The sequence below is a fragment of the Chionomys nivalis genome, chromosome 12, assembly GCF_950005125.1.
Source record: "Chionomys nivalis chromosome 12, mChiNiv1.1, whole genome shotgun sequence".
NCBI lineage: Eukaryota > Metazoa > Chordata > Mammalia > Rodentia > Cricetidae > Chionomys > Chionomys nivalis.
Window position 1 is genome coordinate 72,411,946 of NC_080097.1, and position 22,617 is coordinate 72,434,562.

The 22,617-nt window shown below is 40.2% G+C and overlaps 1 protein-coding gene and 1 pseudogene across 1 annotated transcript in view; one reads left to right on the plus strand and one right to left on the minus strand.

Moving 5' to 3' along the window:
• Window positions 1–22,617, plus strand: part of Saysd1 (SAYSVFN motif domain containing 1) — a 68,663-nt gene that overhangs the window by 30,723 nt on the left and 15,323 nt on the right. The window contains exon 4 of the mRNA XM_057786363.1: window positions 14,579–14,689. The gene's annotated coding sequence lies outside the window, so the exon portion shown is untranslated. The remainder of the gene's footprint in view (window positions 1–14,578; window positions 14,690–22,617) is intronic.
• LOC130884725 (U3 small nucleolar RNA-interacting protein 2-like) overlaps window positions 9,181–22,617 on the minus strand; it is a 42,183-nt pseudogene continuing 28,746 nt past the window's right edge.

Consider the following 22,617-nt stretch of genomic DNA (forward strand, 5'->3'; position numbering starts at 1 on the left):
TGGGGATTGCGTTGAATCTATAGATTGCTTTTGGTAGAATTGCCATTTTTACTATGTTGATCCTCCCAATCCAAGAGCAAGGGAGGTCCTTCCATTTTCTGGTGTCCTCTTCAATTTCTTTCTTCAAAGACTTAAAGTTCTTGCCAAATAGATCTTTCACTTCCTTGGTCAGAGTTACCCCAAGGTATTTTATGCTATTTGTGGCTATCGTGAAAGGTGATGCTTCTCTGATTTCCCTCTCTGCTTCCTTATCCTTAGTGTATAGGAAGGCAACTGATTTTTTGGAGTTGATTTTGTAACCTGCCACATTACCAAAGGTGTTTATCAGCTGTAGGAGTTCTTTGGTAGAGTTTTTGGGGTCGCTTATGTATACTATCATATCATCTGCAAATAATGAAAGCTTAACTTCTTCCTTTCCAATATGGATCCCCTTGATCCCCTTATGTTGTCTTATTGCTATTGCTAGAACTTCAAGCACTATATTGAAGAGGTATGGAGAGAGTGGACATCCTTGTCGTGTTCCTGATTTTAGTGGGATGGCTTTGAGTTTTTCTCCATTTAATTTAATGTTATCTGTCGGCTTGCTGTAAATAGCTTTTATTATATTTAGGTATGACCCTTGTATCCCTAATCTCTCCAAGACCTTTATCATAAAGGAGTGTTGAATTTTGTCAAATGCTTTTTCAGCATCTAATGAAATGATCATATGGTTTTTTTCTTTCAGTTTATTTATATTGATTACATTGATAGATTTGCGTATGTTGAACCAGCCCTGCATCTCTGGAATGAAGCCTACTTGATCATAATGGATAACTTTTCTAATGTGTTCTTGGATTCGGTTTGCCAGTATTTTATTGAGAATTTTTGCGTCGATGTTCATGAGTGAGATAGGCCTGTAATTCTCTTTCTTGGTTGGGTCTTTGTGTGGTTTTGGTATCAGGGTAACTGTAGCTTCATAAAAGGAATTTGGCAATGACTCTTCTGTTTCTATATTGTGAAATACATTAAGAAGTATAGGTATTAGCTCTTCTTGGAAGTTCTGGTAGAATTCTGCATTGAAACCATCTGGTCCTGGGCTTTTTTTGGAAGGGAGATTTTTGATAACTGTTTCTAATTCTTCGCGACTAACAGGTCTATTTAGATCGTTCACCTGGTCTTGGTTTAGGTTTGGTATATGTACTTATCTAAAAAAGTGTCCATTTCTTTTGCATTTTCCAGTTTTGTGGCATACAGGCTTTTGTAGTAAGATCTAATGATTCTCTGAATTTTCTCTGTGTCTGTGGTTATGTCCCCCTTTTCATTTCTGATCTTATTTATTTGCGTGTTCTCTCTCTGTCATTTAATTAGTTTGGATAGGGGTTTGTCAATCTTGTTGATTTTCTCCAAGAACCAACTTTTTGTTTCATTGATTCTTTGGACTGTTTTCTGTGTTTCTATTTTGTTGATTTCTGCCCTCAGTTTGATTATTTCCAGTCTTCTACTCCTCCTGGGCTCGTCTGCTTCTTTTTTTTCTAGAGCTTTCAGGTGTGCTGTTAAGTCCCCAATGTATGCTTTCTCCGTTTTCTTTAAGTGGGCACTTAGTGCTATGAACTTTCCTCTTAGCACTGCTTTCATCGTGTCCCATAGGTTTGAGTATGTGTCTTTGTTTTCATTAAATTCAAGGAAGACTTTAATTTCTTTCTTAATTTCTTCCTTGACCCAGGTGTGGTTCAGTAGTTGACTGTTCAGTTTCCATGAGTTTGTCAGCTTTCTGGGGGTAGCATTGTTGATGGCTTCTAACTTTAATCCGTGGTGATCTGATAAGACACAGGTGGACACTGATATTTTTTTGTATCTGTGGAGGTCCTTTGTTTCCAAGTATGTGGTCAATTTTCGAGAAGGTTCCATGAGCTGCAGAGAAGAAGGTGTATTCTTTCCTATTTGGGTGGAGTGTTCTATAGATGTCTGTTAAGTCCATTTGATTCATTATCTCCAACAATTCTCTTAATTCTCTATTAGTTTTCTTTCTGATTGACCTGTCCATTGGTGAGAGAGGTGTGTTGAAGTCTCCTACTACTAGTGTGTGTGATTTGATGTCTGCCTTGAGTTTTAGCAATAATTCTTTTACATAAGTGGGTGCTTTTATATTAGGGGCATAGATATTCAGGATTGAGACTTCATCCTGCTGAATCGTTCCTGTTATGAGTATAAAGTGTCCCTCTCGATCTCTTCTGATTGATTTTAGTTTGAAGTCAGTTTTGTTAGAAATTAGTATGGCCACACCTGCTTTTTTCTTAGGACCATTTGCTTGAAAAACCTTTTCCCAACCCTTTACTCTGAGTAGATGCCTGTCTTTGTGGTTGAGATGAGTTTCTTGCAAACAGCAGACTGTTGGATCCTATTTTCATATCCAATCTCTTAGCCTGTGCCTTTTTATTGGTGAATTGAGACCATTAATATTAAGTGATATTAATGACCAGTGGTTGTTAACTCCGGTTATTCTTACTGCTTTTGGTAGAAGAGTTTGTGTGTCTCCCTTCTTTGAGTTGTGCTGTTGAAGGGTCGCTAGATGCCTGGGTTATTGTAGGCAGTGTTGGCAATGTTGGATTCCTTGGGTTGTGATTTTCCTTCTATTACTTTCTGTAGGGCTGGATTTGTGGCAACGTATTGTTTAAATTTGTTCTTATCCTGGAATGTCTTGTTTTCTCCATTGATAGTGAACGATAGCTTGGCTGGGTATAGTAGTTTGGGTTTGCATCCATGGTCTCTTAGTTTCTGTAGTACCTCTATCCAGGACCTTCTGGCTTTCATGGTTTCCATAGAGAAGTCAGGTGTAAGTCTGATAGGTTTACCTTTATAAGTTACTTGGCCTTTTTCCTTTGCAGCTCTTAATATTCTTTCTTTAATCCGTATATTTTGTGTTTTGATTATTATATGGCGAGGGGACTTTTTTTTTGATCCAGTCTGTTTGGTGTTCTGTATGCTTCTTGAATATTCAAAGGAATATCTTTCTTTATGTTGGGGAAGTTTTCTTCCATAATTTTGTTAAAAATGTTTTCTGGACCTTTGAGCTGTGCCTCTTCTCCTTCTTCTATCCCTATTATTCTTAGGTTTGGTCTTTTTATTGTGTCCCATATTTCCTGAATGTTTTGTGATGAGAATTTGTTGGTTTTGGTGTTTTCTTTGATCAGTCCGTTTATTTTCTCTATGTTGTCTTCAGAATCTGAGATTCTTTCTTCTATCTCTTGTATTCTATTGATTATGCTTGTTTCTGTAGTCTCTGCTCGTTGACCTATATTTGCCATATCTAGCTGGTCCTCAGTTTGTGTTTTCTTCCTTGCTTCCATTTCAGTTTTCAATTCTTGGACTGTTTCCATTACCTGTTTGATCGTTTTTTCTTGGCTTCCCAGGGTATCATTTACATATTTACTCATTTCTTCAAACTTTTTGTTATACTTCTCATCCATTTCTATGAGGGCGTTTTTTACGTGTTGTTTAAGGGACTCTATTGCTTTCAAAAAGTCAGTTTTTTCCTCTTCTCCTGTGTTAGGGTGTTCAAGTCCTTGTGTTGTAAGATCATTGGGTTCTGGTGTTTTCATGTTGTTTTTCAGATTGTTGGGTGAATTCTTGCCTTGGCGTCTGCCCATCTCCTCTTACCGATGCTATCTATTGGGTTTGATTTAATTGTAGCGGGGCAATCTGCTCTCAGTGCGGGCTTCACTGTTTCTTGCCCGCACTATCCTGCATCCAGTGCCTCCGCCGCCTGGAACTGTCTGTGCGCCGGTGCTTCCACCGCCTAGGCCTGCCTGCCGGTGCCTCCGCCACCTGGGCCTGCCTGCCGGTGCCTCCGCCACCCGGGCCTGCCTGCGCGCCGGTGCTTCCGCCGCCTAGGCCTGCCTGCCGGTGCCTCCGCTGCCTGGGCCTGACTGCCGGTGCCTCCGCCACCCGGGCCTGCCTGCACGCCGGTGCCTCTGCCGCCCGGACTTGCCTGCGTGCCGGTGCCTCTGCCGCCCGGGCCTGCCTGCGCGCCGGTGCTTCTGCCCACTATTTTTTTTTTTAAATGCTATATCAGAGCACCACTTAGTGAGGACTTTCTTCTCTTCATACAGGCACTGACTATAACATTAACACAAAACAAGACCAAATATAAAACCATGGAAACACAACGAAAACATACCCTAGACACAGTCATAAAACTATCACAGCCAAAGCTCTAAAACTAACAATAGCTATAATATGGTACCTAACTCTAAATTTAAACATATCTCTGGACCTCATAATATTCATATTTAACTATAACCAGAGCCTAAGCACTAAATCTGTCCGTAGGTATCATCCAAACAATAACTGTAACTCTAACCTGCTCAAAGCACTAAATCTGTCCTTAGGTATCATCCAAACAATAACCGTAACTCTAACCCTGCTCAAAGGCCTGAGAAAAGCAATAACACGAGTCCTAAATCTAAACATCGCAACTACCTAAGTGATCTTAAACCTTAAACCTAACTTTACCCAAGTTCTGGTCTTTCTTAAACGTGAACCCAAGATGTAAACTTGAACAAAATAACAATAACACAAACCCTAGACTTAACCTTAACCCTAATTCTAGCCCTAACCTTATCCCAAGAATTAAAATTAAGTCAAACCTAAACCTATCCCTAGCTCTGAACCTAACCATAACCATAGCCCTAATCCTAATCCTAGCATTAACTGTTAACCTAACCATAGCCCCAGCCCTAACCCTAGCATTAACCCTAAACCTAACTATAACCATAGTTATAACCTAAGCATTAACCCTAAACCTAACTATACCATAGCCTGTTATAACCCTAACCCTATCACTAACTCAAAACCTAACCCTAGCAAAACCTAACCATAGCCCTAACTACAATACCACCAAAAACCCTGACACTACCTACACATAACCTACCAGTAACCACAGCCCTGTCCCATTCCCAGCACAGGGCCTAACCCTAACTGGAACTAACAACAAAATATAGTACCAAATATCTAGAGTCATAACTAATCATAATCATATCCTAATTCTAGCCCTAGATCATCATGGACCCTAAAGTTAGCCCTAACCATTACCCTAACTCTAGTTTTAACCCAATGCTAACCCTAATCTAACCGTAACCACAGCTCTAGAACTAATTATAGACCTGAGAATAACCCTAACCTTAGAACCCTAAGCCTTGCCCCACCCCTAATGCTAGTCCCAGCAGCAACACTAACTGTAGACCTTAACTTTAGCCCTGTTTCTAAATTTAGCAACAACCCTAACCTCACTCTAGAGCAAACTCAAACCCTTACTCTAGTTCTATCCTAACTCTGAGTCAAGGTCCAACCCTAAACACAGTACCGGTTCTAGCCTTATTCCTAACTATGACCCTAGCCCCAGTCCTAAAGAAAACCTTAGCCCTAATACAAAATGATATGCTTTGCCCCAAAACTGACTCAGACCCTAGTCTTAACCCTATACCACACATTAACCCTGCACGCTAGTCTTAATCCTAGTGCTACCTAATTCCTTGGTTTGTTTTTTGTTTTTGTTTTTCAAGACAGGGTTTCTTTGTGTAGCTATGGCTGTCCTGAAACTTGCTCTGCAGACCAGGCTGCCTTTGAACTCACAGAGTTCTGCCTATCTCTGCCTCCCAAATGCTGGGATTAAAGGCATACGCCACCACAGACTGGCTACCCTCATTCTTCATACTAACAACAGCCCTAATTCTAATCAGAGCCATAAGTCTAGCCTGAACCCTGAACCTAACCCTAGACCTAACCCTTCACCTAGCCCCAGCCCTAAACCTAACCTCACTCCTAAACCTAACCCTATTTCTATCTCTAGCCCTAAAACTAGCCCTATGCTTAAACCTAACACTAACATGTCATGGATATATTTATTCATACTTTAACTCTGAGACTGTCAATAAGTAACCTTGAATCGGGGGCTGAGTTAGCGATTAGTTGATCAAAATTAGTCATAGAGGTATTGAGAGACACAGAAAGTAGTAGGGAGAGGAGGTCACTGATCACTTCTTCATTTCTTCTCTGATCAATCAGATTTTTACCCCATAACTGACTCCCAGGTTTTATTTAATAATAGAACAGTATAAGCAAATGCTTCACTAATCTTTCAACCTTGAGGCAGGATGTGGCCTTAAGAACAGACACCCACATTAGAGAAGGGTTGACTGAGTGTGGATTGGCACCAGATGGTGCCTTTGCTAATTTCTTTTTCTTTATTAATTATTTAATTTTATTATTTTGTGTGTATGGGTCTTTTGTCTGTCTGTATGTGCACTCCATTTGTACAGTGACCCTGGAAGAAAGAATGGAATGTTGGATCCCTTGGAAATGGAGTTACAGATGGTTTTGACCTGCCATGTAGGTACAGGCTTGAACCCAGGTCCTCTGGAAGAACAGCCAGCGCTCTTAACCACTGAACCATCCCTCCAGCTCTTTACTAATGTTTTTAAAAATAAAATTTGTTCTCATTTCACCCTGTGATAGAAAATAAAACAACACATTTTATATGCATTCCTCATAATTTCTCCTTCTTTGACAATTATACTTTTATATTTTTCTTTGAATTTTCTTAATTTTGATTGACTTTCTTTGTTGTAAGAAGCCACTTGATTGTTTTCCCGGTCATCCAGATTCCCAAAATAATCATACAGAAACTATATTATTTAAATCACTGCTTGGCCTATCACTTAAGTATATTGCTAGCTAGTTCTTACATCTAGTATTAACCCATTTCCAGTATTTTCTATTTTACCATGAGGTTCATGACCTACCAGCAAGGTTCCACTGCCTGTCTCCAGTGGGACTACAAGGTTTCTCCTCGACTCTACCTCCTTTCTCCCAGCATTCAGTTTAGTTTTCCTGGCCTAGCTCTGCTCTACCCTATCACAGGCCAAAAACAGCTTCTTTATTAATCAATGATATTCACAGCAAACAGAGGGAAATCCCATATCATTTCCTGTTTCAATATACTTATTAATAACATATTATGATAAGATTTCAAATTTTTTCCAGTTACTGCTGTTTTTCTATTTCTTTTTCCTCTTCTCCTCCTCCTTCTTTTCCTTTCCTCTTCCTTCTCCTTTTTCTTCTTGAAAACAGCCCATTTTCATTAGTCCTTTGATTAATGGTTTGGTCATATTCAGCCCCTACAAGTCTTCTAATATTCAATCCCCTTCTCAGTTTGAATCCTTAAAAAAAGTCCTTCAAGACCAATTTGTGCTTCCCAAATGTGTGGTCTTCCACTTCATCATGGTTGATTTACTAGGGATTACATTCTTAGAAGAAAAAAAAAGCCTGACTCTCCTTTTCCTGGCAGCTAACAAGTGCCATACCTCCAGGTTAGAGATGGGATTGTGTCCCAGTTCCCCTCTTCACGCTGGTACTCATTTTGGCTTGCGATTGCTGTTGTAACTGCTGTGAGTCCATGCTCGCCATGTCCAGATGATGTTTCCTTGTAGCCAACCATCACCTCTGGCAGTTGTCCTCTTTGAACTCCTTCTTCCACTTTGATCCTTAAGCTTTAGGGGCTGATACAATAAGTTTGATTCTTAAGATCTGAGAGCTGGCACAATATGTAATTCCCTTTAGAACAGAACATTCCTATTCCCAACACTGTGACCAATTGTGAGTCTGTGTTAAATCTCCAACTACAGCAAGTAGAAGCTTCTCCAATAAGGATTGAGAGATGCGTTGATCTATGGGTATAATAATAAGCCATTAGGAATCAGTTTTGTATTATATCTATTGAACACCAGTATTAGTAGGTTCTCTCTAAGGGCCTATGAGATATCTGGATATATATTCTTGGTCTGATAATGGTGCTAGATACAGGTTTTATTTTGTGCAGTGGGACATAAATTCAATCAGAAAGTGATTGGTTGATCCTGTGATGTTCATGCCAGTGGACATTTATTGCCAGGCTAATCATTATTGTAGCTCACAGAATTAATAGTTCATCATGACAGATGGTTCTTTCCTCCTCTAATAGCCTTCATAGACACCTCTCACACTAGGAAAACAAGCCAAAAAATGATGAAGCTTAATTTTTCAATGTGGTATCTTCAGTGAAAGGGTTTTACTGTCAAGTTCTGAGGGGTAACCAAGAGCAATGGCAATAGAATGTAATATTTGGGGGTCAATGAAAAATTAACCCATTCCTGGCATTGGGTTTTAGTTTGCTTCTGGTGTCTTGTTGCCCTGTTATAAAGTAACTCAGTTTACAATTTTATGATTATTGATCCCAACTTGAGGTTCGACTTAAAAGCAATTAACCAATTTGTTTGATAGAGGAGTAATCTAGTAAGCAGCAGTTCTCTATGGCCTTTGCATCAGTTCCTGCCCCCTGGTTCCTGCCCAGAGTTTCTACCCTGACTTCCGAGCATGATGAACTGCAAGCTGTATCATTAAATAAGCCCTTTCCTCCATACATTGTTTTTAGTAATAGTGTTTTATCAGGAAAATAAAAATCCTCACGAAGACACCCTCTTTCCTTGAAAGCCCTTCTCAATGGCCTCTTAGTAACTTCAGACCTCTATGGATATTTCAAATGAAGCACACACACGTATCTGAAAATTCAAAACTAACAGTCACAGATGAGACAAAACACTTGACGTCTGTCTTTCTGGGTCTGAGTTACCTGACTCTGAATTATTGTGGCCAGTCGCATTCATTTGAATGTGAATTTCATATTTTTCTTTTTCCTTTTTTTATTTTTTTATTTTTTTATTTTTTTGGTTTTTTTCGAGACAGGGTTTCTCTGTAGCTTTGGTGCCTGTCCTGGAACTAGCTCTTGTAGACCAGGCTGGCCTCGAACTCACAGAGATCCGCCTGCCTCTGCCTCCCAAGTGCTGGGATTAAAGGTGTGCGCCACCACCGCCCGGCCTCCTTTTTTTATTTTTAAAAAATTTGTTTATGTTGGTGTCTTCCCTGCATGTGTGTCCATGAGATGGTGTCAGATCTTGAAGTTGCAGACAGTTGTGAGCTGCCATGTGGGTGCTGGGATTTAAACACAGGTCCTTTGGAAGAGCAGCTAGTGCACTTAACCCACTGAGCCATCTCTCCAGCCCCTCCTCCTCCTTTTCCTCCGCATCCTCTTTCTTCTTTTTAAATAGGAGGCTTTAAAACAAAGGGGCAGGGGGCAGAGCCGGGAAAGTATTTAAACAAGGATGAGTGTCAGGAGCCAGCAACAGGGGGTGCATGGACTCTGTGGAGTAGGATGATGCAGACTGAGCCCTGATCCTCTGATTCTCACTATTGGCTAAGCCTGTGCTCCTGTCCCACTCCAGTCACCAAGAAGTTCCCAGTGCTGCAGAACTTGACGCTGTTAATAAAGCCCACCGGGGGATGTCACAGAGAAGGTTAAGCTACAGGAAGTCCCCTTCACAGCCAAAGCCACACACAGGCATTGTGGGCTCCTTTGACCACAAGGTCTGTAGAGAGTAGGGCTGCCACCGATGATGCCCAGAGGGCTGTTCCAGGCTTGGCACCTCATGCAGCCATGTGCTTCATGCTGGAGGGCAAGTGGCCATTTCTTGGAAAGGTCCCACAAGGCCTGAGAGCTGTCATACCTTCAGGACTCAATGATCAGGACATCATTGATCAGATGGATATAGTCAGTGGAGTTCTGGTAACCATAGAAGACAAGCTAAGATTCCTTTGGTATCTTCCACACAGTCCCATCATGCAGCGCTCTCAACTCAGGGCATCCAATGGAGCCACAGTACCCTGGTGCCCAAACAGTGCCTCCACATAGGAGTTTCTCTGCTACATCCCACACCTCCACAGAGCAGGTGTGGGAACTGCTGTAGAGAAGGTAGTTGCCTCTTCGAAAGGCCGGTCCCCAGCACTGCCCCAGTGGCCTGTGAAGGTGTATGTAGTGCTGGCAGCTCTGGGTCTCCTAAATTAGAATGAGCTTGCAGTGGTCACCAGAGACAAGTCACCTGCCATCAGAGGAGATGGCCATGCAGGTGATGTGGCTGCTACAGCCTGAAGACTGCCCCTGGGTACCTCTCTTAGCTCAAGGAATCAAACACAACTTCCACCCCACTCTACGCTCTGCAGTTTTGGGCAGCAGAAAAGATGGCCAGGTCATGAGGAGTGACCAAACACTCCACCAAACACGTGGTGGAGAGCAGGCGGGTCTCTAAAACTTGAGTGGTCGTGGACACAGGGGCCAGGATCTCTTTCACAACCAATTTCTGCCGCCTGACTCTCTGTTCAAGTGCCTTTCCATCCGATCTTTCTCAAATGGCTTTACTTTCCGCCTGAGCTGTTCAAGGTAGATTCAACTAAGCATGGCTTTTTCTCCTATGCAGTCTCCTCCAACTACCCCTCTTCCTCTTGGCTTCCTTGGAGTCAAGCTCTGGTTTTATTCAACTTGCTCTTGAATCCAGCAGAATCGGCCTTTCTCCAAAGATTGCTAGTTCCTGCAGTGATCGGATTCCAGTACCAGTTTTTTTTTTCTTTTTTTTTTTTTTTTTTTTTTTTTTTGATTTTCGAGACAGGGTTTCTCCGTAGCTTTTGGTTCCTGTCCTGGAACTAGCTCTTCTAGACCAGGCTGGCCTCGAACTCACAGAGATCCGCCTGCCTCTGCCTCCCGAGTGCTGGGATTACAGGCGTGCGCCACCACGGCCCGACTCCAGTACCAGTTTTGCCCGCTGATGAGCTGCTACAAGACGCTCATCAAGGTACCACTGTTGCTGCTAAACCTTGCTCTTTTATTTTTCTTAATATCTGAATAATGTACTGTTATGTAAACATCATCAGTTGATGGACATTTAAGTTGTTTCCATTTCTTGATTATTCTGAGCACAGCAGCAATGAACATGGCAGAGCATGCATCTCTAGAGTCCTTTGGGTATGTACTTAAGAATGGTGTAGAATCTACACTGTAGTGGATCATATGATAGATCTATTTTTAGCTTTTTGAGGAACCATCACACGAATTTCCATAGCAGCCACATCAATTTGCATTTCCATCTGTGGTGACTAAGTGTTCCCTTTCCCCAAATCTGTGACAACACTTGACATTTGTTATTTTTTACCTCAGCCCTTCTGACTGGAGATGAGATGGAATCTCAACGTGTACATTTTCCTGACAGCTAAGGATGATGAACATTTTAAAAAGTGTTTCTCTACAGTTTGTATTTCATGCTTTGAGAACTCTCTCTTTGGTTCTATGCCCCATTTTAAATTGGATTGTCCATTTTATTGTTATTTAGTTTTTTGATTTTTTATATAGTATTGATACTAACCCTCTGTCAGATGCATAGCTTATGAATATTTTTCCTAATTCTGTAGATTGTCTCTTTTTCCAGTGTTGCACAAAGTCTCACTTATTAATTGTTGGTCTTAATGCCTGTGCCAATAGCATGCTGTCTGGAAAGTTCTTTCCTGTGCCAATGAGTACAAGGATATTACTTATTCAGTCAACTATCAGAATCAGACTATCGGGCCTTACATTGAGGTCCATGATCCATTTGGTGTTGAGTTTTGTAGATAGTGAGAAATGAAGTCTGAGTTTCGTTCTTCTACACATAGAAGAAGTTTTAGCAGCACGATTTCTTGTTTGTTGGCTTCTTTGTAAAAAATCAGATTTGTTGGACCCATTCATCATCTACTAATGAGTTGTTTAACCTCCTTGAGTTGGTACAATCACTGGGGATTTGCTGTTGGTTTTATCTTATTTTGTTGTGATCAGATAGGATACACTGAGTTACTTAAATTTTTCTGAATTTGTTAAGATTTGTTTTGTATACCAGGATGGAGTTTTTGCCAGCTATACATCTGACAGGGTATTCATATACAGAATATATTAAAAACTCAAAGAAACAAAGAGTTGAAAATGACCCATTCTAATAATGGACCTGGAATTTGAACATACAGTTCTCAAAAGAAGGGGGAAAATGACTGAAAAATAGCTCAAAGTGTTCGTTTTCTCTAGCAATTAGGGTAATAAAAATAATAACAACTTTGAGATTTCATCTTACCTAGGTTAGAATGGTCAAAATCAACAAAAATAACCAACAACAAATGCCAGAGGAGATGTAGGCAAAGGGGGCCTTTATTCACTGCTGTTGGGATTGCAGGATGGCAGAGTCACCATGAAAATCAGTACAGAGAAGTCTCAAAAACTAAGCATAAGTCTGCCATATGATCCAGAATATGCCCAAAGGACTCAACAATGAAAATATTGTATAGAGAGAGCATGGAATAATAGTTTGCTATAAAAATGAAATAATGAGCTTTGAAGGTAAATAAATGGAATTAGAAAAGATCATATGGAGTGAAGTAGACAAGACCCAGAGAGACATAGCATAATTTCCCTCATCAGAGGTGCCTGCCTCCACATCTTCAGACATTCATAGATGAAGTTCTGCAGAAATCAGGAAAGTAAAAGGGAACCATTACCAGCATAGGGGTGTTGGGAGCTATGGAAAGAGGAATTATAGGGTACAAGTGCTCGATCAGGGAAATGGGAAAGGAGGGGTCTTTAGAAAAGAGGAGACATAGGTACAGAAGAAGGAGGATAAAATAACAATAAAGATATCTGAAAAAGTCATAAGGAATCATACTATTAACTATATACCAAAACCTCTATAATAAGTGTAATTCTATGCAAATATAAAACTACACACACACACACACACATATATATATTCTTGAACATTTCACATCTGAGCTAACAATGTTTCCTACAAGAGCCAAAACCACTCACAAAAACTCCAATACATGAGAAGCCCCCATTTGATATGTTGGCCAGAGGGGTCCTAGACACTACCAAGACACACAGCCTACTGATATTACCTTGGTTGCTCCTTAGAGAGGGAAGGTGACTCCTTATTGCAGAAGATACCATGCACTTCAGATACAGGGCCTAAAGGCCCCTGATCTGGAACTGATCTCAATGTCTTCTCTCTGAGGACTAGCTTTCTTGGTACCAGAAGGCACCTGCTAGCTTCCAAAGCAAAGAGACAACCAACAGCCCCACTCAGCTATGTTGCTTATGAATCACATCAATGATCAGTATAACATGATAACCTTAGTGGTACAGTAGTGGGGTGGGGGTGAGGTAGGGAGGAAGGTAGAGGGAGCAGGAGGAGGGAAGGGAGTGGGAACGGATTGGTATGTAAAATTTCAATTAATCAATAATTAAAAATCAAGCAAAAGCAAAAACAAACAAACAAAACCTCCAAATACCTAAGTAGTAGCCAGCAGTTTCTAGTTGGGCTTGGGTCCTGCTCAACAGGGCCAAAACTACATCTGGTTCTGGAAACCTTGCTAAATTTTCACTCTTAATGAAGTCATAGACATTGGAGGAGAATGTAGAAACACTACTTTATTAAACCCACATAATCCCAACAACAATCTAAACATTTGTCTTTAAACCCACAATAAATGTAGTCTTCACTCCCCATCAAGGAACCTTTCTTTTACAGCAGCAGAGAGAACTGGCACACGCCTTTAATCCCAGCACTCAGGAGGCAGAGGCAGGCAGATCTCTGTGAGTTCGAGGCCAGCCTGGGCTACAAAGCTACAGAGAAACCCTGTCTCAAAAACAAAACAAAACAAAACAAAAAACAAAAAGAAAACACAGCAAATCAAAATGCCGAGTTGTAGAGTCCAGTTCAACATTTTCACTCCTAAGACTCAGGGAATGCAGTGGAAGAGAGGTCAGGACGATTGTAAGATCAGGGAGTTTGCTGTGAAATTGTGTCTCCTAGTAATGTCATAAAATATACTCATAAAGTCTTAACAACATGACTCCTAAACATGAACTGAATAAGGATGATGTCAATAGATATGCCCCAATTGATTGGGGAGAGCCTACCAGGCATCAACCATGCAGAAGAACTACCGGCAACGAAGGTATATGGAGAGTAGGAGAAATTAGTTATCCCTGAACCCCGAAAACATGATATATACAAGTAACATCACACAGACTGAGCAAGGTGTATTTAGGAATCTACCTGTCTGTCTGTCTGTCTATCTATCTATCTATCTATCTATCTATCTATCTATCTATCTATCTATCTATCTATCTAACTATCTCTGTGTGTGTATACTCATACACATATACATGGTATAAAATTGACAAAAACAGAAGCCATGAATTTGAAAGAAAGCAGAGAATAGTATATGGGCAGGTTTGGAGGTAGTAAATGGAAGGGAGCAATGTTCTAATTATAATCTCAAAAATAAAATAATCACAAAGAGGAAAGAATGAGAAAAAACAAATGGTTGAGTGGAGCAATTTTTTAAATATTTGTTTTAATCCGAAGTTATAGTCATAATGTTTCTTGCATGGAAGTCATTAGATATGCTGTTCAAGTATTGCTGAATGTAGCAAAGTCTGAGCAAACTATTTTTGCTTCTTATGATGCTTAAAACTATGTAGGCATGCTGTTGGAGCTTTTGCAGATGTGTGGAGAAAAGCAGGCAAGAGTTGCAGAGAATAGAGTAGCATTTTTTATAGAAATTGTTTATTGGCTGAGCTGTTTAAGACAACACATCACACTTCTGATGCACAAAGTATATCCAAAGTTGTTGACTGTGTTTATAATTTCTACAGACTTACAGTTCTGAAGCATAAAATGAATACAGAGAAATTATCTGATAAGCAAAAGCAGGAAAACTTTCCCTTTATTCCAGAAAGAGCTGTGTGATCCATGATAGTTTCAAGGTAAGCAGCTAAACACACTCCACAATTCTGTGTACAATGGACTTATTAAGTAAGTATTTACTAATTATGACGAGGGGTAGAAGGGTGTGAGGGTCCTGAACAAGAGGAGAATACTGGGGGAATCTAAAGGACATCTAAATAAATGATGATGTAGCACTGCTGTGGTTCTAATTATCCAATAAATTCCGTGTTGAGTTGCTAAGAATGGATACCAGGAGTCTGGTTATATCACTTTCATTTTCTATACTAAGGAATATTGTACATTGTATATTGACTGTCCAAAATCCCTCTTTACTAAAATATAGGCTCCACCCATCACATAATTACTTTGATTTTGTAAATTCTCCTATGTAAGACTTTATATTAGGTTTTGGGGGCTGCGTTAAAAAATCATCACTAGTACATAATATTCACATTGAGTACTGAAGAATGAAAATGTTAAAAAAAAAAAGTTGGAGATGATGTGCCAGAATGGGGAGACATCCTGAATCAGGGGTTTTGTTTTGGGCAAGTCTGGGAAACCTTTGGCATAAAAGCAAAATGCCAGCTGTGTGCTTGAGCAGGCAAGCCCAGGTAACAATAGGAATCAGGGTTTCATTGACTTCGGGATCTCCATAGCATTATGATCAGATGGAGGTGACTGTGGGTTAGAACCACGATCCATTCTGTCACTGAGATTGTTTCATTGTTTGTGTGCGTCACATTTGTTCTTCTTATCTGTGGCCAGCATCTCTAATTATCAAACAGGAAAGAACAAGAAGACAGAAATGCATATAGGGAGGATTTCTATGAGGGATGCAAGAGCTCCCTCTGCCCCTTTTTCTCACTCATCAGTGGTGTATATGATTGTAAACTCCACTTCAGATGTGTCTGAGAGGGTGTGGAGACATTTGCAAAGAAGAAAGGAAGGAAATCACTGTTGTTATGGAGAGAGACAGTATGGTCGGCAGTTTCAGATGACCCCGTAAGCCTAGCGTTGATGGAAGATGCCTGGCAGACTGTGAGTTTTCGTTGCCAGCATTCATCTGCTCAGCGATGAATGAGAAATCATGTCTTTGCAGTTTGGAAGTGTAAGCTGCATTTCCCAGATGAGCCTGATAGAAGGGAGAAATAAAGTTGTTGGCTTTGTCAAAGGGACTATATATTAGCAAACCTAAACTAAAGAGGAGAGTGGGCACTGTGTTTTGATGGACGCCAGCCAGTGTGTGTTAAGGCTGAATGAATTGCAGGCCTCAGTGGGATGGTAATTTTGTAGAGAGATTTATTATAACATGTGACATGGTGGAGTCAGATGTGGAGGTTGTAGAATGAGTTCAAAAGTGTGAGATTTCAGTGGCAATGCAGTTTCTCATGAAGACAAAGTCTAGTTTGTGACTGTGTTGAGAAAGACAGTTGACTGACTGAGGAAATACAGAAAGAAAGTGTGTAAGGGGAAGGGGGCACGATATTGACCAAGTTGTTGCCTCTGGTAACATGTGAATGTTAATATTACTAAGTATGGTGGCAAGGTCTGAAAAAAGAATTAACCAACGTCATAACGAATATCATATTAGGAGGTGGTGGTAGGAAGTGTCAGCAAAGAAGAGAGAAGCATTTTTTAAAATAGTATACAACTAGCAATAAACTGTGAATTGACGTTCTCCCGTCCTTTTGCAGAGGGTTGTGAGGGAAATGGTGTATTCGAAGTGGTCATATTTTATTTGATAAAAAGATGAAGGGTGCTCTGTTTAAGAGAAGAATTTTATTAATGTCACTTTAAAAATACACAGACTTAAGTCACAAGCAAAGGCTTTTTTTAATGTCACTTTAAAACAAACAGACTAAACAATGCACTCATATGTCCTAGTACAGCAGCACACATGGATGTGCTAGTACAACAGAGCACTCATATGTCTAGTACAGCAGTTAACACGGATGTGCTAGTACAACAATGCACTCGTATGTCCTAGTACAGCAGCACACATGGATATGCTAGTACAACAATGCACTTGTATGTACTAGTACGGCAGTACACATGGATGTGCTAGTACAACAGAGCACTTGTATGTCCTAGTACAGCAGCACACATGAATATATTAGTAAAACAATGAAAAATGAGTGTATTGGCACAGCAAAATAATTGGATGAAGTAGCCCTTGTGCACTTACTAGTATAGCAGTGGTTGTAGTATACTGGTACAACAGCACACACGGGTGTACTAATGTCACGTACGCACAGATGTACTCTCACGAAAGTGCAAGGCAATGTACTACTACAGTAGGCCAGTAAGTTCTAATACACCAGCACTTATGAATGTGTTACTACAGCAATACACATGGGTGTACCAGTGCTAAAGCACTGCATGTCCGTGTAATAGTGGAAAAGCCAAAATAGACATCCTGCTGCCATAGTGCAAAGATTATGAGTGTACAAGAACACCAAGCATTGTTATTTTACTACCTCCATTACAGTACTGTGCTACTGCATCCGTGTGCACCACTGTGCTAGTACTTCAGTGTGCAATGCACTACTAAGACATCTGTGTACACAGCAGTAGTAATACATGCATGTGCACTGCAGTATGAGGACATCAGTGTGCATTGCACTACTACCACATCTGATCTTTGAGTGTCTGTTAGATTCTGTTTGAATGCATCTGGCTGTGGACTTAAAAAAAAAGCTAGATGGTTACTATTACTATTTCAAAATCCTCATTTTTGGAGATCTCTCTCTCTCTCTCTCTCTCTCTCTCTCTCTCTCTCTCTCTTTTCCTTCTTTTAGGTTTTACTTTGTTGGTTAGGCAGAATCTAGAAATTCATACATTTCTTTTAGTTTTCCAGCTTAATAAAATACAGATTTTTAAAATACACCCATGTTTGCTTTCCTTGGTGTGTGTTGTGATGTTCACTGTTCAGCTCTGACTTGACAGTATCAGTCCTCTCTTTCTTTTGGTTTGTTGGGCCAAGAGTCTCCCAATCTTATTTAGATTAGTTGATCTCTCTGATCTTTCTCTTTTACTTTGATGTCTATTATTTCTTCCCTTGACAGGGTTTTGATTTGGTTTAAATCAATTGTATGTGTTCTTTCTTTCTTTCTTTCTTTCTTTCTTTCTTTCTTTCTTTCTTTCTTTCTTTCTTTCTTTCTTTCTTTTTTTGATGCAGGAAGTTAAAGCCTTCATTAGGCTTCATTGGGACTGCATTCAGTGTATTCCAGAGGTTTTATTGAATTGTGTTCTTATTTTCATTTAATTCCAGGTAGTTTTTATTTCTTCCTTAATTTCTTGTTTGACCAATTCTTCCTTCAGTAATAAACTGTTTAATCTACATGAGTCTGTGAATTTATTAGAGATTCATTGTCTGTCCATTTTAAGTTTTATTAATCGTAGTAAGATAGGATGCAAGGAATGATTTCAATAGTTTTGATTTTGTAAAGACTTGTTTTGTGTCCCAGAATGTGGTCTATTTTAGAAAAGTTTCCATGTGATGCTGAGTAGAATGTATCTTTTGGTGTTTGGGTGGAAAATTCTGTAGATACCTGTTAAGTCCATTTGATGTATGGAGTCAATAAATTCTGATGTCTTTCTGTTTTTTTTATTTTGGTTCAAATGACCTATCTATTGGAGAAAGTGGGTACTGAACTTCTTACTATTAATGGATAGATGTTAACCCATGACTTTTATTTCCAATAGAGATTTTTCATTAACGGGGCACCCCTGATTTAGTGTATAAATGTTCAGGATAGGAATTTCTTCTTTGGTTAACTATTATTCCCTTGGCAAGAAGGAAGTTTTTCTTCTGATTAATTTCAGTTTGAAATCTAATTTGTCAGACTTTAGAATAGCTATGCCTGCTTGTTTACTGGTGCCATCTGATTGGAAGGAATACTTTCATCCACACTTTTACTCTAAGGCAGGATCTATTTTTAGAACTAAAATAATTTTCTATTTCAATGTGTTTCTTGTAGACAGTAGATAGATTGATTTTGTTCCTTGATCCATTCAGCCAGCCTGCATCTTTTGATTGGAGAATCGAGACCATTGATATTTGAAGTTATTATTGGAATGTGTGTGCTTTTTATTGATTTTTTGTGTCATTTGTGTTCTCAGTGGTGTTTTATGTTTTAATAATTATGACTTTCTCCTTTCTATTCACACTCTCTCTGTTTTGCTCATTCCTGTATTTTCTTCAGGTTTCATTTGTTGGATACAAATGTTTTTAGGCTCTTTATGTGTAGTAAAGTTTTTCTTTTCCCATCAATTGTGGCAGATTGTTTATCTAGGTATATTAGCCTAAGTTGGCCTTTATAGTCTTTTAGGATTTGGAAGGCATTGCTTCAGGTTCTTCTGGTTTTTAAAGTTTCCATTGAGAAATCAGCTCTAATTCTGATGTGTTTTTCTTTATATGTTATTTGTATTTTTTTAAAGCTCTCAATGAACTTGTTATGTATATAACTATGATATACTGTGGTGATTATCTTTTCTGGTCTTTTCTATTTGGTGCTCTGTATGCTTCTTGTATTTGTATGGGTGTGTCATTCCTTGGTTTGGGAAAGTTTTCATTTATAATCCCAGCATCAACCCTAACAGCAACACCAATGCCAACCCCAACTGTATTATTATATTATTCAGGGTCCTCTAGAGTAATAGAACTGATTGACTATATATATAAAATTTATTAGAGTGGTTTACAGGCTGTGATCCAGCTGGACCATCAATGGCTGTCTATCAGTGGATAGTAAAAGATCCAGTGGTTGTTCAGACCATGATGCTGTGTGTATCAGCTGGTCTTCAATATATTCTGGAATCCTGAAGAAATAGGCTCTAATGACAGTGAAGGTATGAACTCACTAGTGAGAGTTAGCACATTAAGGCAGAGCAAGTGCTTCCTTCTTCCATGTCCTTTATGTAGTCTGCCACCAGAAGGTATTTCCCAGATTTAGGGAAAGTCTTTCCAATTCAAATAATTTAATTAAGAAAAATCCCCCACAAATGTACCCTGTCACTGAGATTCAGTTAATTTTAAATGCAGTCAAATTGAAAATGAAAAAAATAGCTATCACACCACTAAGTCCTAAACTAAACCTCAATCCGAAACCCAATCTAACTCCAGTCCCAACCACAAAACTAGACCCAGTCCCAACATACACCCCAAACCTAACCTGAACCATAACACTCCCAAATTCAGTCCCAACCCCAAGTTCAACCAAACCTCAAGCTCAGCACCAGTGCTATCTATAACCCTAACACCAAATTAAAACCCAACCTCTACGCCATTCCTAACCCAGGCCCACCCATAACACTAACCCTGGGCACCATGACCCCAACCTCAACCCCAACCTTAACTACAACAATCCAAACCCAGCACCAGTCCCAACCCTAATCCCATTCTCAGACACACCCAAAAAACCCATCCAAGACCTGACACCATCCATAACCCCACTTCCAACTCCAACTAAGACCCCCAAACTTGAACCCAACCTCGACTCTCACTCCAACCCTAACTGGGACCACAGTGATAACCACAAACCAAACTTAACAACAAACCCAACACTAATGCCAACCTAAATGAACCACAGCCAAATCTGAATTCCAATCTAGATACCAAGCCCAACCCTAACCCCTAACCACAATCTAACTGCACCTAATCACAACTAACTCCAAGCCCAAACTCAATATAGACTCTGTGATATCGATCCTTACTGGCTTGGAGACAGTGAGAAAAGGTGATGTAAGCACTTCAAATACTAAACTTGTATTTTCTTTTTTTTCTCTCTCTTTTTTATTGAAAAAAAAATTTCCGCCGCCTCCCAGCCTCCCATTTCCCTACCACTCCTCCCCCTACTCTCTCCCTCCCCCCACTCCTATCCCCCTCCCTCTCCAGTCCAAAGAGCAGTCAGAGTTCCCTGCCCTGTGGAAAGTCCAAGGTCCTCCCCCTTCCATCCAGGTCTAGGAAGGTGAGCATCCAAACTCCCAGAAAGCCAGAACATGAAGTAGGAGCAAAACCTAGTGCCATTGTCCTTGGCTTCTCATCAGCCCTCATTGTCCACCATGTTCAGAGAGTCCGGTTTTATTCCATTCTTTTTCAGTCACAAACCAACTGGTCTTGGTGAGCTCCCAATAGATCAGACCCACTGTCTCAGTGGGTGGGTGCACCCCTCACGGTCCTGACTTCCTTGCTCATGTTCTCCCTCCTTCTGCTCCTCATTGGGACCTTAGGAGCTCAGTCCAGTGCTCCAATGTGGGTCTCTGTCTCTATCTCCATCCATCGCCATATGAAGGTTCTATGGTGATATGCAAGATATTCATTAGTATGGCTATAAGATAGGGCCATTTCAGGTTCCCTATCCTCAGCTGCCCAAGGAACTAACTGGGGACATCGCCCTGGGCACCTGGGAACCCCTCTAGGTTCAAGTCTCTTGCCAACCTTAAGATGGCTCCCTTAATTAAGATATGTGCTTCCCTGCTCCCCTATCTGCCCTTCCTTTATCCCAATCATCCCGTTTCCCCAAGATCCCAATTTTTTGCCCGGCAATCTTGTCTACTTCCCATATCCAGGAGGGTAACTATATGTTTTTCTTTGGACTCACCTCATTTAGCTTCTTTAGGATCGCAAATTGTAGACTCAATGACCTTTATTTATGGCTAGAAACCAATTATGAGTGAATACATCCCATGTTCATCTTTTTGGGTCTGGGTTACCTCACTCAGGATAGTGTTTTCTATTTCCATCCATTTGCATGCAAAATTCGAGAAGTCATTGTTTTTTACCGCTGAGTAGTATTCTAAAGTGTATATATTCCACACTTTCTTCATCCATTCTTCCATCGAAGGACACCTAGGTTGTTTCCAGGTTCTGGCTATTACAAATAATGCTGCTATGAACATAGTTGAACAAATGGTTCTGTAATATGATAGGGCATCTCTTGGGTATATTCCCAAGAGTGGTATTGCTGGGTCCTGGGGTAGGTTGATCCCGAATTTTCTGAGAAACCACCACACTGATTTCCAAAGTGGTTGCACAAGTTTGCATTCCCACCAGCAATGGATGAGTGTACCTCTTCCTCCACAACCTCTCCAGCAAAGACTATCATTGGTGTTTTTGATTTTAGCCATTCTGACAGGTGTAAGGTGATATCTTAAAGTTGTTTTGATTTGCATTTCCCTGATCGCTAAGGAGGTTGAGCATGACCTTAACTGTCTTTTGGCCATTTGAACTTCTTCTGTTGAGAATTCTCTGTTCAGTTCAGTGCCCCATTTTATAATTGGGTTGATTAGCCTTTTACGGCCTAGTTTCTTGAGTTCTTTATATATTTTGGAGATCAGACCTTTGTCTGTTGTGGGGTTGGTGAAGATCTTCTCCCAGTCAGTGGGTTGCCTTTTTGTCTTAGTGACAGTGTCCTTTGCTTTACAGAAGCTTCTCAGTTTCAGTAGGTCCCATTTATTCAATGTTGCCCTTAATGTCTGTGATGCTGGGGTTATACATAGGAAGCGATCTCCTGTGCCCATATGTTGTAGGGTACTTCCCATTTTCTCTTCTATCAGGTTCAGTGTGTTCAGATTGATATTGAGGTCTTTGATCCATTTGGACTTGAGTTTTGTGCATGGTGATAGATATGGGTCTATTTTCATTCTTCTACAGGTTGACATCCAGTTGTGCCAGCACCATTTGTTGAAGATGCTTTCTTTCTTCCATTGTATACTTTTAGCTCCTTTATCAAAAATGAGGTGTTCATAGGTTTGTGGGTTAAAATCTGGGTCTTCTATACGATTCCATTGGTCGACTTTTCTGTTTTTATGCCAATACCAAGCTGTTTTCATTACTGTAGCTCTGTAATAGAGGTTGAAGTCAGGGATGGTAATGCCTCCAGAAGTTCCTTTATTGTATAAGATTGTTTTGGCTATCCTGGGTTTTTTGTTTTTCCATATAAAGTTGATTATTGTCCTCTCAAGA